The following is a 14,443-nucleotide window of genomic DNA, read 5'->3' on the forward strand; positions in this document are numbered from 1 at the left end:
GATCATGATTTTTTTTTAAATTCCTCGCTCGTGTTTTCCCTCAGACTTTCTACTATTATTGGGAAGTTTTTAATGTTATTGTACACTGCCACAAAATATTTGTTCAATGTCTTTGCCATTTCCTTATTTCCCATTATTAATTCCCCAATCTCATCCTCTAGGGCATCAATGTTTACCTTGGCTATTCTCTTCCTACTTGCATGTAGAAGCTCTCACTTTGTGTTTTTATATTTCTTGCTTAAACTTCTTCCCATAATCTATTTTTGCTCTTTTTTTTCAGTCATCTTTTGCAGGTTTCTAAACGTTTCACTTTCTTTCAGCTCACCGCTAATCTTTGAGGCCTTGTGTCAATTTTCTGCCTACTAGTCAATGCCCTGAGCTGACTTTCTGCACCGCAGATGGATCATCCTCTTTATACTGTGTTTACTTCCCAGAGGTATTATGTGGAGCATTACACAGAACACAGAATGATACAGCATGGGAACAAACAGCGATGTCTGTGCCAAACATGATTCCAAGATAAACTCGTGTCACCTGCCTGCACATGATCCACATTCCTCTATTCCCTGCAGGTCCACGTGCCTATCCAAAAGCCTCTTAAACAACACTCTCTTATCTGCCTCCACCATCATTCCTGCCAGCTCGTTCCTGGCACTCCTCAACCTCCGTAAGAAAAAAACTTGCATATCTCCTTTAAACTTTGTCCCTCTCACCTTAAACCTATACCCTCTAATCTTTGACCATTCTCCATGAAACTCTTAGCAAACATTTTCACCCTATCTTCCCAGTCCACATCACCAACACTGCTTTCAAATAGGTAATTGATTTCATTTAAATTAAACGTAATAGATCGGACCATAGGTTTCTTTCACTCACAAACTGAATATGATATTCCAGATGGATTGGGAAAATTGCAACTGGAACTCCTGATGTAAGAGCATCAAACTGAAATGTTAGCTCTGTTTCTTTGTGCACAGTTGAGTATTTCTGGCCTTTTCTGTTTTTATTTCAGATTTTCAGCTTCTGCGGGTTTTTGCTTGTTAATGTAAACCTATCCTGTTGTGATCCCTCTTCCACAGATGATCTTTTAATGTGAGATCATTAATTAATGCTGGAGTAACTCAGCAGGTCAGGCAGCATCTCAGGAGAGAAGGAATGGGTGACGTTTCGGGTCGAGACCCTTCTTCAGACTGATGTCAGGGGGGGGGGCGGGTCAAAGGAAGGATATAGGTGGGGACAGGAAGTTAGAGGGAAAACTGGGAAGGGGGAGGGGGGGGGAAGAGAGGGACAGAGGAACTATCTAAAGTTGGAGAAGTCAATGTTCATACTCCCCAAGCGAAATATGAGGTACTGTTCCTCCAATTTCCGGTGGACCTCACTATGGCACTGGAGGAGGCCATTACAGAAAGGTCAGACTGGGAGTGGGAGGGGGAGTTGAAGTGCTCAGCCACCGGGAGATCAGGTGGGTTAAGGCGGACTGAGCGAAGGTGTTGAGTGAAACGATCGCCGAGCCTGCGTTTGGTTTCGCCGAAGTAAAGAAGTTGACATCTAGAGCAATAAATACCTTTGATTTGTACCAGCATCTGCAGTTATTTTCTTATATTAATTAATCCTGTCTCGTTGCACATGACTAGATCTAAAATAATATTCTCCCTATTTACTTTAGAGTTTAGTTTGAGAGTTACAGTGTGGAAATAGGCCCTTCGGCCCACTGAGTCCACGCCAACCAGCGATCACCCACACTATCCTAGCTCTATCCTATACTCAAGGGACAATTTACAGAACCCAATTAACCTACAGATCTACAAGTCTTTGGAATATGGGAGGAAACCGGAGCACTCAGGGAAATCCCATTCGGTCACAGGGAGAACGTACAAACTCAGTATAGATAGCACCCATAGTCAGGATCAAACCCAGGGTGCTACAGTGCTGCCCTCTAAGAAAGATTCCTAAATACAGTATATGAGTTTGACTCGAAGGCTATCTTTGCTGATTTGATTTGTCCATTTTATGTGAAACTTAAACTTCATGGATGGTCTTTTCTCTGACTGGATAGCGTGCAAACAAATGGTTTACACTGTACTTCGGTACACATGACAATAAACAAAACTATACTAAACTAAACAATTATTGCAGTATATTTCCTGTAGGAACCCACTATTTCTTGATATATATTCTGTCCTTCAATGTAGTGACTAGTTGGGAGACTGTATAATACTCCCACAACTAATTTCTGCACTTAATTTTTCTTTTTGCCTATGCTTATGAAATGTCTAGTCATCTTCAAAATTTAGTTCCCGCCCTTAGACTGTTTGTAATAGTAATTAGACCATACACATTTATTTACAATTGCCTTTATCTTGTGAATGCGATGAGCATTCCAAACAGCCATCAATTTTCCTCTTGACTTGGAACATACATAGCACAGTACAACACTGAAACAGGCCCTTCGGCCCACAATGCCTATGCCAAACACGATGCCAAAATAAACTAATCTCATCTGCCTGTACATGATCCATATCCCTCCATTCTCTGCATATCCATGTGCCTGTCTAAAAGCCTCTTAAATGCCATTCTTGTATCTGTCTCCACCCCTGGCAATGTGTTCCAGGCATCTACTACCCTCTGTGAAAAAGAAACGTGCCCCACACATCTTTAAACTTTGCCCATCTTTGCCCATCTCACCTTATCACCTACCCTCTAGTTATTGAAATTTCCACTCTGGGCAAAAGGTTTGGACTGTCTTCTCCATCTATGCTTCTCATAGGATAGTGCGTGTGTACGGTGCGATCGCTGGTCTGCGCGGCTCGGTGGGTCGAAGGGCCCGTGTACACACTGGATCTCTAATGTCCAAAAAGATAACCTTCAATGCTATTGTTCCAGAATTATGCATGTCAAACGTAGTAAGTGGTATGGGGAGAAGGCAGGAACGGGGTACTGATTGAGAATGATCACATTGTATGGTGGTGCTGGCTCGAAGGGCCGAATGGCCTACTCCTGCACCTATTGTCTATTGTCTATTGTGTCATCCTGTGGTGGACAATGATTGAGGAGCACAAACAGATGAGCATTAAAAATGGCCTGCATTCCTCTGCAGTGCAAACTGGTGAAAAGCATGTCTTAATCCTTGATGGAAGCTCTCAGACATCCTCCTACCGGCCACAGGATGAGAGAACAGGAACTGTCTGTGCTGTTTCACACACAGACAAAACAAACAGGAGCGGAGAAAAAAGTGGTGCCACAAAAATCCCAACTATTTCTCCTTGCAGAGGTCATCTCACTTTCCAAGAAGTTGTTTTGCAAAGGGATAAAACTCCAAACCTTTCCATTGGCTCCAGTCAGCTGACTTACATAGGGCCGATTCTTCCTACCAAGAGACGATTTGTCACTGGGAACAGTCAAGTCTGTGTTAGGGTGGTGCGTTTGACAGGGTCCTGTGTGAAGCCTTTACTTCCAGCACTCTGCCGTTACAGTCACTGCGCGCCAGGGAGAGGGGAGCAGCGGGGAAGATTGCGGGATGCTGTGAATCACACTCGTGAGTCAGATTTCCAAAACACCTTTGTCATTTTGCCCTGCAGCTTGTGAGCTCAGGAAGAAATGTGCCTTCTCGCACTGCCGTGAGTAAAAGGGGAAGCTGCCGACCAAGATGGCTTCACAGCTGACTTGATGGGCAAACCGGGCGAGAATCCCGACGCATTTCCACCAACAACAGAGTATAAAGGGAGCATTCAACAAACATTGTGAAAGAAAAAAAGTACCCTGCAGGAGTCCTTTTTCAGCAATTGTAAAGAGAGAATATTGGAACAGGTCTAATTCAAAGAATTCTACTAAATAGTCAGACCCAAGGGATTAATCAAGAGTGACTTCTCTTTGATTTATGTTCTTAAATTATAAGAGCAGAATTAGACCATTCGGCCCATTGAGTCTACACCGCCATTCAATCGTGGCTGATTTATCTTTCCCTCTCAACCCCATTCTCTTGCCTTCTCCCCATAACTCCTGACACCCGTATTAATCAAGAATCTGACAATCTCCGCTCTAAAAATACCCAAATGACTTGGCCTCCATAGCCATGCGTGGCAATGAATTCCACAGAATCACCACTCTCTGACTAGAGAAATTCCTCCTTGTCTCCTTTCTAAAGGTGGCACGGTGACGCAGCGGTAGAGTTGCTGCCTTACAGCGAATGCAGCGCCGGAGACTCAGGTTCGATCCTGACTACGGGCGCCGTCTGTACGGAGTTTGTACGTTCTCCCCGTGACTTGTGTGTGTTTTCTCCGAGATCTTCGGTTTCCTCCCACACTCCAAAGACGTACAGGTATGTAGGTTAATTGACTGGGTAAATGTAAAAATTGTCCTTAGTGTGTGTAGGATAGTGTTAATGTCTGGGGATCGCTGGGCGGCGCGGACTCGGTGGGCCGAAGGGCCTGTTTCCGCGCTGTATCTCTGAATCTAAAAAAAATCTAAATCTAAAGGTACATCCTTTTATTCTGAGGCTATGATCGCTGGTCCTACACTCTCCCACTAGTGGAAACATCCTCTCCCCCATCCACTCTATCCAGGCCTTTCACCATTCAGTAAGTTTCAATGCCCCCCCTCATCCTTCTAAACTACAGTGAGTACAGACCCAGTGCCTTCAAATGATCATTAAATGTTAACCCAATCATCCCTGGAATAATTCTCATAAACCTCCTCTGGACCCTCTTCAATGCAGGCACGTCCTCAGTTAGGGCCCAAAACTGCGCACAATACCTTTCACTATTCGGACGAGGTCCTCCCTCATCCTTCTAACCTCCAGCGAGCAAAGCCCGGTGTTGTCATTCATAACGTTTGTGCATTTGCGTCCCATAGTTGCATAGTTTAGACGTATCCGGTTCGTTGGTTACTTGGTATTATTTTTATTCACAAATTACCACGGAGGGGATTTGAACATGTTTTCTTAGTGCTAAATAATATGCATTGCCCACTGTACACATTGACAAGTAATACAAATACTTGCAAATGTGCAGAAGACAGCAGTAAATGTTAAGACGTATAGTTTGTGGGTAATGATGTATAGACTGTGGGTAATGGAATCTCGTCCAAAATACATTTTTGGATGACAATAAAGGCTATTCTGATTCTATTCTGATTCTGATTTTTACAATACTGACTGTACCATAAAGACAACCTGATTAATGAGAGGTATATTCTGCACTCTGTATATTTTCCTTTTTCACTTGAGTTTGGCTTAATTGTATTTATGTATAGCATTACCTGGTTGATTGAATAGTGTGCAAAACAAAGCTCTTCACTGTACCTCAGTGCACGTGACAATAATAAACCTAAACCTAAGTGCAGTAGAGCTGCTGCCTCACAGCGCTGGAGACCCCGATCCTGTCTTTGGGTTTATCTGTTTGGAGTCTGTATGTTCTCCCTGTGACCACGTGGGTTTTCTCCGGGTGTTTTGGTTTGCTCCCCTATTCTAAAGATTGCAGATTTGTTGGTTAATTGGCTTCTGTAAATTGCCCCCAGTGTCTAGATTGTGAAAGTGGGATAACATAGAACTCGTGTACAGTTGATTGATGGTCGGCATGGACTCAGTGGGCTGAAGGGCCCGTTTCCACATTGCATCTCTAAACTAAGCTAAATAACTAGTAAATCTGATCAAAAAGTATTTTTTTTCACCATACAAGTACTTTCTTTTATGACTTCAAATGTACTTCACGCACGTACACTTTCACTTCCTGTCATCTGACCAGAAACCACCCACAGTTGAAAAGCAGCTATGTGTTTGCTGCACAAAAATGGCTGAGGGTATTCATAATGTCCAGGCTGCTGTGACCGCAGAACATTCCAGACTTTTCAATGATGTCTCAGTGGAAAGCTATGTTGCATTGCTGAGAGTTCAGGGAATGTGCAGTCGTTACAGGTCGGTCATGTTGACTAACATGAGTCGCCGCCGTCTGCAGTCTGCAACACCAGTACACAACAACTGGCACAATACTGATGAGCATGTCCTCTCGACCAGATGTGAAGCCAAGGCTCGACCTGCCTTACCACCAGTGAGACCACCAGAGAGCAGATGACAGGGGACAAAGTGAGGCAGTGAGATTGATGAGAGTGCCTGAAGAAGGGTCCCGACCCAAATCGTCACCTATCCATGTTCTCCACAGATGCTGGAGCAACGAAGAACTGCCAGATGCTGATTTATACCAGTGGTGCTGGAGTAACTCAGCGGGCCAGGCAGCATCTCCGGAGGAAATTTGAATGTCGCCCATCCTTTTTCTCCAGAGATGTTGCCTGACCCGCTGAGTTACTCCAGCACTTTGTGTCTATCTCCCGAGATGCTGCCTGACCCGCTAAGTTACTCCTGCGCTTTGTGTCCATTTGTGTTAACCAGCATCTGCAGTTCCTAGTTTCTGCTTACCACCAGTGTTAGTGGACATTAAAGATCAACAGTGTGCTTTTATTCATTTAAATTCAGTATTGGGCTTCCATGGTTCTGAGTCTGATTCATATTTCATTACTGTGCAGTAAACCATTTGGTCCTTTGCCTATGTTAGCTTTCAGAGCATTCCCATCAATCTCATTCCTTTTCCCCTGTAAACTGCGCTCTCTCACAAGACCATTAACTCTCCACTGATCCTCCTAGCTTTCAGTGTTTAGGGTTATTATTGTCACATATACCGAGACACAGTGAAAAGCTTTGTTTTACAAGCCATCAGAACAGGTCATATAACACTATACACAAATACAATCAAATCCAACTCAGTACAATAGATAGAGCAAGGTACAGAGTGCAGAATATAGTTCCCAGCCTTGTCGCGCTTCAATCCCACAGACAAAGTCTGCAATGGGGTGAAGGTGAATCGGACAATGGAAGCTTATGGGAGGACCCTTCAGAAGCGTGATAACAGAGTGGAAGAAGCTGTTCCTGAGTCTGGTGGTGTCAAGCTTTCAAGCTTCTGTACCTTCTGTCAGATGGGAGCAGGGAGAAGAAGGAATGACCGGGGTGGGACAATTCTTTGACCATGCTGCCTGCTTTCTCAAGGCAGCGTGAAGTGTAGATGGAGTTAATGGTGGGAATTCTGGCCTGTGTGATGGACTGGGTTACAGCTGCAACCCTCTACAGCTGCAACCCTCTACAGCCGCGACCCTCTACAGCCGCGACCCTCTACAGCCGCGACCCTCTACAGCCGCGACCCTCTACAGCCGCGACCCTCTACAGCTGCAACCCCCACAGCTGCGACCCTCTACAGCTGCAACCCCCACAGCTGCGACCCTCTACAGCTGCAACCCCCACAGCTGCAACCCTCTACAGCTGCAACCCTCTACAGCTGCAACCCTCTACACCTGCAACCCCCACAGCTGCAACCCTCTACAGCTGCAACTCTCTACACCTGCAACCCTCTACAGCTGCAACCCCACAGCTGCAACCCTCTACCGCCATTATTGAGGGCAATTTACCAAGTCACCGAGGAACATCTCTGGGATGTGGGAAGAAGCTAGAATGATGTGGGAGGAAGCCCATGAGGTCACAGGGAGCACGTGTAAATCCCACACAGGCAGTAGTAGGGGACCAGGATCAAACCTGGGTCACTGGAGCAGGGGTACAGCTGCAACATCACTGGAGCAGCGGTACAGCTGCAACATCACAAGCACAAGTACATGTACATCACTGCATCAAGCAACTTATTCATATTATTTTTGATGGGTCACTGAAGAAATTCTGAAATAGAATTGAAAAGCTTTGAAATGTTTCCACCTGAGAATGAATTGAGAATAAGGGTCCATAGATATACTGTACTACAATGCCTGGGAGATTGCAGTTCGGTTGGCCCCAAGCAAGATTCCTTCAACATACTGCTACAATGAATTCAAGATCATATTGTTATACAGCACAGAAACAGGCCCTTCAGCCCACCAAGCCCTTGCTGAGCATTGAGAGACCATTTACTCTAATTCCACTTGATTCTCATCACGTTATCATCAAGTCTCCCAGTATCTACTGTTGACCTGCACACAAGGGGCAATTTGCAGTGGCCAATTTACGGACCAACCTGCATGTTCTTGAACCGGACAAAATGTGGTTTTGGAACTGCAGTGGCCTGTTTATATCGAAGATAGACACAAAATGCTCAATGCGTATAAGGCAGCGGGTCAGGCAGCTTCTCTGGAGAAAAGGTATAGGTGACATTTCAGGTCAGAACTCTTCTTCAGACTGAAAGATAGAGAAGGCCAGAACAAAACATGGCCGGCAACAGATGACCTAATGAAGGGTGGAGTCCACAATGGCCCATTGTCAACAGTGGCATTCGTACTTCTCTTGAATTTCTAGTATCCCCTGCATTCCTTCCTTCACCCCCTCGCCCCTCCACCCCCACCCTAGTGGCCCTACTAGTTCCACTGTTCGCACCCTTGCATCCCGGTCTGTAGCACATCTTCCCCAACTAAGGAAGGGTTATTCTGCATGGCCTTGGGAGTTCCTGGAGGAAATACATACGGTGACAGAGAAGACGTTCAAACTCCACACAGAGACCACTGGAGAGCAGAATCACGCTGAGCTGAGGAAGCAGCTCCACCAGTTGCTCCAACTAGCTGCCCGTCTCATCCATCACATTAATGGAAGTGATTTAAGAGGGTCCTCAAGAGCTACTTTTTCACTCAGAGTGTAGTCCATATGTGGAACAAGCTGACAAAGGAAGCTATCGAAGCACATAACATTACGACTTCCAAATAGCATTTGGACAGATATATAGGTAGGAAGGGCTCAGAGAGAAATGGGCCACATTGCAAACATATGGAACGTGGTCAGAATGCCAACTTGACAAGTTGGGCTGAAGGGGCTGGATAGCTCTCTGACTCTAAGAGAGGATTATGGTTGTTTTAATTTAAAGCCTGTTCTTCCAATCAGTGAAACACTTGATAACTCTGTAGCCTAATGCAATGCCCTCAAAGGTGTCTGGCTGATCTGTACGTTTGCAGTGCTCTGAGCATTAAATGCCATTGCTTTTATGAAGTTAGTGTTATTAGAAACAATGTCATCTCTCGCTGCAGAATAACGATTTGACCACTAGAGGGCATGCGGGGACCATCTATGAATGGATGTGGAAGACACAGGATAATTTCATTCCAAAAAGGAAGAAAGATTCTAAGGGGAGTAAGAGGCAACCGTGGCTGACAAGGGAAGTTAGGGATGGAATAAAACTAAAAGAAAGGATGTATAACACAGCAAAGAGTAGCCGGAAGCCAGAGGATTGGGAAACTTTCATAAGACAACAGAAGGTAACAAAACAGGCAATACGGGCTGAAAAGATGAAGTACGAGGGGAAGCTGACCAAGAATATAAAGAAGGACAGTAAAAGCTTCTTTAGATATGTTGAGAGAAAAAGAGTAGCAAAGTCAAATGTGGGTCCCTTGAAGGCAGACACGGGTGAAATTATTATGGGTAACAAGGAAATGGCAGAAGAGTTGAACAGGTACTTCGGATCTGTCTTCACTAAGGAAGACACAAACAATCTCCCAGATGTACTGGAGGACAGAGGATCTAGGGTGGTAGAGAGGAACTGAAAGAAATTTTCATTAGGCGAGAAATAGTATTGGGTAGACTAATGGGACTGAAGGATGATAAATCCCCTGGGCCTGATGGTCTGCATCCCAGGGTCCTCAGGGAGGTGGCACTAGAAATAGTGATCATTGGTGATCATTTTCCAATGTTCAATAGATTCGGGATCAGTTCCTGTGGATTGGAGGATAGCTAATGTTATCCCACTTTTCAAGAAAGGAGCGAGAGAGAAAATGGGGAATTACAGACCAGTTAGCCTGACATCGGTCGTGGGGAAGATGCTGGAGTCAATTATTAAAGAGGTAATAACGGTGCATTTGGATAGCAGTAAAAGGATAAGTCCAAGTCAGCATGGATTTATGAAAGGAAAATCATGCTTGACTAATCTTCTGGAATTTTTTGAGGATGTGACAAGTAAAATGGATGAAGGGGAGCCAGTGGATGTAGTGTATCTAGACTTTCAGAAAGCCTTTGATAAGGTCCGGCACGGGAGATTGGTGACTAAAATTAGAGCACATGGTATTGGGGGTAGGGTGTTGGCATGGATAGAAAATTGGTTGGCAGACAGGAAGCAAAGAGTAGGAGTAAACGGGTCCTTTTCAGAATGGCAGGCAGTGGCGAGTGGAGTGCCGCAAGGCTCGGTGTTGGGGCCGCAACTGTTTACCATATATATTAATGATTTGGAAGAGGGAATTAGAAGCAACACTAGCAAGTTTGCGGATGACACAAAGCTGGGTGGCAGTGTAAACTGTGAAGAGGATGTTAGGAGGTTGCAGGGTAACCTGGACAGGTTGAGTGAGTGGGCAGATGCGTGGCAGATGCAATATAATATAGATAAATGTGAGGTTATCCACTTTGGCGGCAAAAACAAGGAGGCAGATTATTATCTCAATGGAGTTAGGTTAGGTAAGGGGGAGGTGCAGCGAGACCTGGGTGTCCTTGTACACCAGTCACTGAAAGTTGGCGTGCAGGTACAGCAGGCAGTGAAGAAAGCTAATGGAATATTGGCCTTCATAACAAGAGGATTTCAGTATAGGAGTAAAGAGGTTCTGCAGTTGTATAGGGCCCTGGTAAGACCACATCTGGAGTATTGTGTACAGTTTTGGTCTCCTAATTTGAGGAAGGACATCCTTGTAATTGAGGCAGTGCAGCGTAGATTCACGAGATTGATCCCTGGGATGGCGGGACTGTCATATGAGGAAAGATTGAAAAGACTAGGCTTGTATTCACTGAAGTTTAGAAGGATGAGAGGGGATCTTATAGAAACATATAAAATTATAAAAGGACTGGACAAGCTAGATGCAGGAAAAACGTTCCCAATGTTGGGCGAGTCCAGAACCAGGGGACACAGTCTTAGAATAAAGGGGAGGCCATTTAAAACTGAGGTGAGAAAAAACGTTTTCATCCAGAGAGTTATGAATTTGTGGAATTCTCTGCCACAGAGGGCAGTGGAGGCCAAATCACTGGATGGATTTAAGAGAGAGTTAGATAGAGCTCTTGGGGCTAGTGGAATCAAGGGATATGGGGAGAAGGCAGGCACGGGTTATTGATTGGGGACGATCAGCCATGATCACAATGAATGGCGGTGCTGGCTCGAAGGGCCGAATGGCCTCCTCCTGCACCTATTTTCTAAGTTTCTATGTTACCCAGTCAGGCTGCAGATAGAGAGACTATAAACACAAAGTGCTGGAGTAACTCAGTGGGTCAAGCAGCATCTCTGGAGAGAAAGGATGGGTGATGTTTCGGGTGGGGACCCTTCTTCAGACTGAAAGTAAAGGGGAGGGAACTGGAGGTAAGAAAAGGCCAAAACAAAGCAGGGCCGGCAACAGATGACCAAGGAAGGGTGGAGCTCATAATGGTCCATTGTTGGCTGTGGAAGAGGTGACAATGAAGGGATGCAAGGATGTGAACAGTGGAACTAGTAGGATGACTAGCGTAGGGGGTGGGGTTTGAGAGGGAATGCAGTGGTTACTTGAAATGAGAGAAATCAACGTTCAAGGCACTGGGTTGAGTACTGTGATCACCGCACTGTGATGTCAATGAAGAGGTGCAAAAGCGATTCAGCAGGTATTGCTTGGGATGGGGTGTTTCAGTTATGAGGAGAGACTGTTGCCCTTGGAGTTGGAGTTGAGACTGACAACAAGTAGCTGAATGCAAAGTTCTGAGGGACATAGCCAGGGTCGGTAGAAACTAGTCCCCATTGATAAGGGTCTGACATCAGAGGGTTCAAGGAGGGTGTACGAAGTTTGGAGAGGATCCACGGAAGAATCCTTTCACCCATAGGGTGGCTGAAATCGGGAACATGCTGACTGAGAGGTGCTGGAGGCAGAGGTACTCACACATTTAAAACACATCTGGACGAGCAGCTGAATCACTGTGCCAAAGACCAAGTGCTGGAAAAACAGTGTTAATGTAGAGGTACTTGATGGTTAGCATGGACCTGGTGTCTCTGGGCAGCAGCACTGTATGGCAATGCCCATGTGGCTGGTGTTGCTCTGTTTTATGCCAGGAATGTCCCTTCTGACTAATGACCACTGGGGCAAGATTCCTCTCAACTGATCTCTTGTTTTGTTTAAACCGTGCAGTCAGAAACAGTTTGAATAAATACTTGCGTAGAAAGGAACCGCAGATGCATAGATGCTTGGATAAATATTAATTCATAATTTATATACACACACACGCACGCACGCACGCACGCACGCACGCTCACACACACACACACACACACACACAACATGCACACACACACACACACACACACACACACACACACACACACACACACACACACACACACACACACACACACACACACACACACACACACACACAACATGCACACACACACAACATGCACACACACACACACACACACACACACACACACACACACACACACACACACAACATGCACACACACACAACATGCACACACACACACACACACACACACACACACACACACACACACACACACACTCAACATGCACACGCACACGCACACGCACACGCACACGCACACAACATAAACACACACACACACCATACACACATATACTATCATATATATAATTATATGTTATTATATTATATACCTATTATATTATATATATACTGTTATACTTGGATAACTATAAATACTTTGATAGGTGACGTTTTGGGTTGGGACCCTTCTTCTGTCTGAGGAAGGCTCCTGACCCGAAATGTCTCCTATCCATGTTCTCCGGAGATGCTGCCTGACCTGCTGAGTTACTCCAGCACTTTTTATTTGCGTAAAGCAGCATCTGCAGTTCCTTATGTCTGATTAAATGCGTGTTGACAGTGCGATGTAATGGAAGCTAGTTTTTATTTATTCACTCACTCACTCTGGCATGGCCTAACTCCTAACGCCAACCCCCAACACCCCTGAGATGCCAGAAGTGGGTTGCCCCCTTGACCCTCTGTGCTGTTCAAGGTGAAGGGTCTCCCGCAGAGCTGTTGGGAAGGGATTTCCAGGATTCAGACCCAGTGATTACAACAACAAAAACAACGTGTTCGCCAAAGCATTCTTGGCCACCGATTATCTGAGTACATTTTGGCTTTGGAGTTTACTGTTGAATTCCAAGTGGGGAATCCTGTGACCGACCACATGCTTGCTCCTGCTGCACTCCTGGATGTGGGCGTAGGTTGCAGCTTTACACCTGCTCATTCCCCTCCTCATTTTATTGTGACGTGAGGACGGGAATAGGAGGAAGCCCTGAAAATAAAAATAAATCCCTGCAGATGCTGGAAATCTAAAAGAACAGAAGTCGCTGGAAGCAGTAGACAATAGACAATAGACAATAGGTGCAGGAGGAGGCCGTTCGGCCCTTCGAGCCAGCACCGCCATTCAATGTGATCATGGCTGATCATTCTCAATCAGTACCCCGTTCCTGCCTTCTCCCCATACCACCTGACTCCGCTATCCTTAAGAGCTCTATCCAGCTCTCTCTTGAATGCATTCAGAGAATTGGCCTCCACTGCCTTCTGAGGCATAGAATTCCACAGTGAGCAGGTCAGACCGAACCACGGGAGGAGAAACAGCCAATGGTCAAAAGCTGATCATCAGAACTTGTTAAACGAGGACGTGTCTGCAATGTGACCTGACTCCATTTACTCACACTTCCCTGTAATCTCTTATTTCAATAGTTACTAATTTGTCACGTACCTAGATACAAGTCAAGAGTGTTTCATTGTCATATGTTCCAAATGGAACAATGAAATTCTTATTTGCAGCAGCACATCTGATATGTAAATATCTTCTTCTTCTTAGGCCCCCCTCGGTCATGGCTGCCCATGGGTGATGCATCCTAGTTGGCTGCTTGCTCCACACCTCAGCTACAGCAGCGTCGCTTGTGGCTGAAGAGACCAATGCGGGAGTGACCGTCTCTGTGGCAAAGGTCACATTTGTGTGTGGTCTCTGGTCTGTTGACATTGTTGCGCTCCTTTCTGCGTGCCCGCTTGTCTGCCGCTGCGTTCATCAGTTTCTCTTCCTCCGTTTTGAGATGTTGGTTCAGGGTACCTCTCCACCTTGTGCGGTCAGCTGCAAGGCTCTCCCAGGACTCCACATCGATGTCGAGCGCCTTCAAATCTCTCTTGCAGACATCCTTGTAACGTACCTGGGGGCGGCCGATGGTTCTCCTCCCAGATGTCAGCTCTCCATAGAGGATATCTTTTGGGATACGGCCATCCTCCATGTGGTGGATGTGGCCCAGCCACCACAGCCTACACTGCCTGAGTAGAGTGGACATACTCGGAAGGCCAGCGCGAGACAGAATCTTGGCGTTGGACACCCTGTCTTGCCAGGATATACCCAGGATATGGCAGATGCTTCTAATGTGGAAGGTGCTGAGTCTTCTCTCCAGTCTGGCACATGTA

General features: G+C 45.7%; 1 protein-coding gene and 1 long non-coding RNA gene across 2 annotated transcripts in view; one reads left to right on the forward strand and one right to left on the reverse strand.

Annotated features, from left to right (window-relative positions):
* Positions 1 to 14,443, reverse strand: part of lhfpl4a (LHFPL tetraspan subfamily member 4a) — a 236,792-nt gene that overhangs the window by 16,032 nt on the left and 206,317 nt on the right. The gene's annotated exons all lie outside the window — the stretch shown is intronic.
* Positions 3,452 to 14,443, forward strand: part of LOC144601756 (uncharacterized) — a 74,992-nt gene continuing 64,000 nt past the window's right edge. Inside the window, exon 1 of the long non-coding RNA XR_013548366.1 lies at positions 3,452 to 3,535. This is a non-coding gene — a long non-coding RNA (uncharacterized LOC144601756). The remainder of the gene's footprint in view (positions 3,536 to 14,443) is intronic.

Source organism: Rhinoraja longicauda, chromosome 17 (assembly GCF_053455715.1).
Source record: "Rhinoraja longicauda isolate Sanriku21f chromosome 17, sRhiLon1.1, whole genome shotgun sequence".
NCBI lineage: Eukaryota > Metazoa > Chordata > Chondrichthyes > Rajiformes > Arhynchobatidae > Rhinoraja > Rhinoraja longicauda.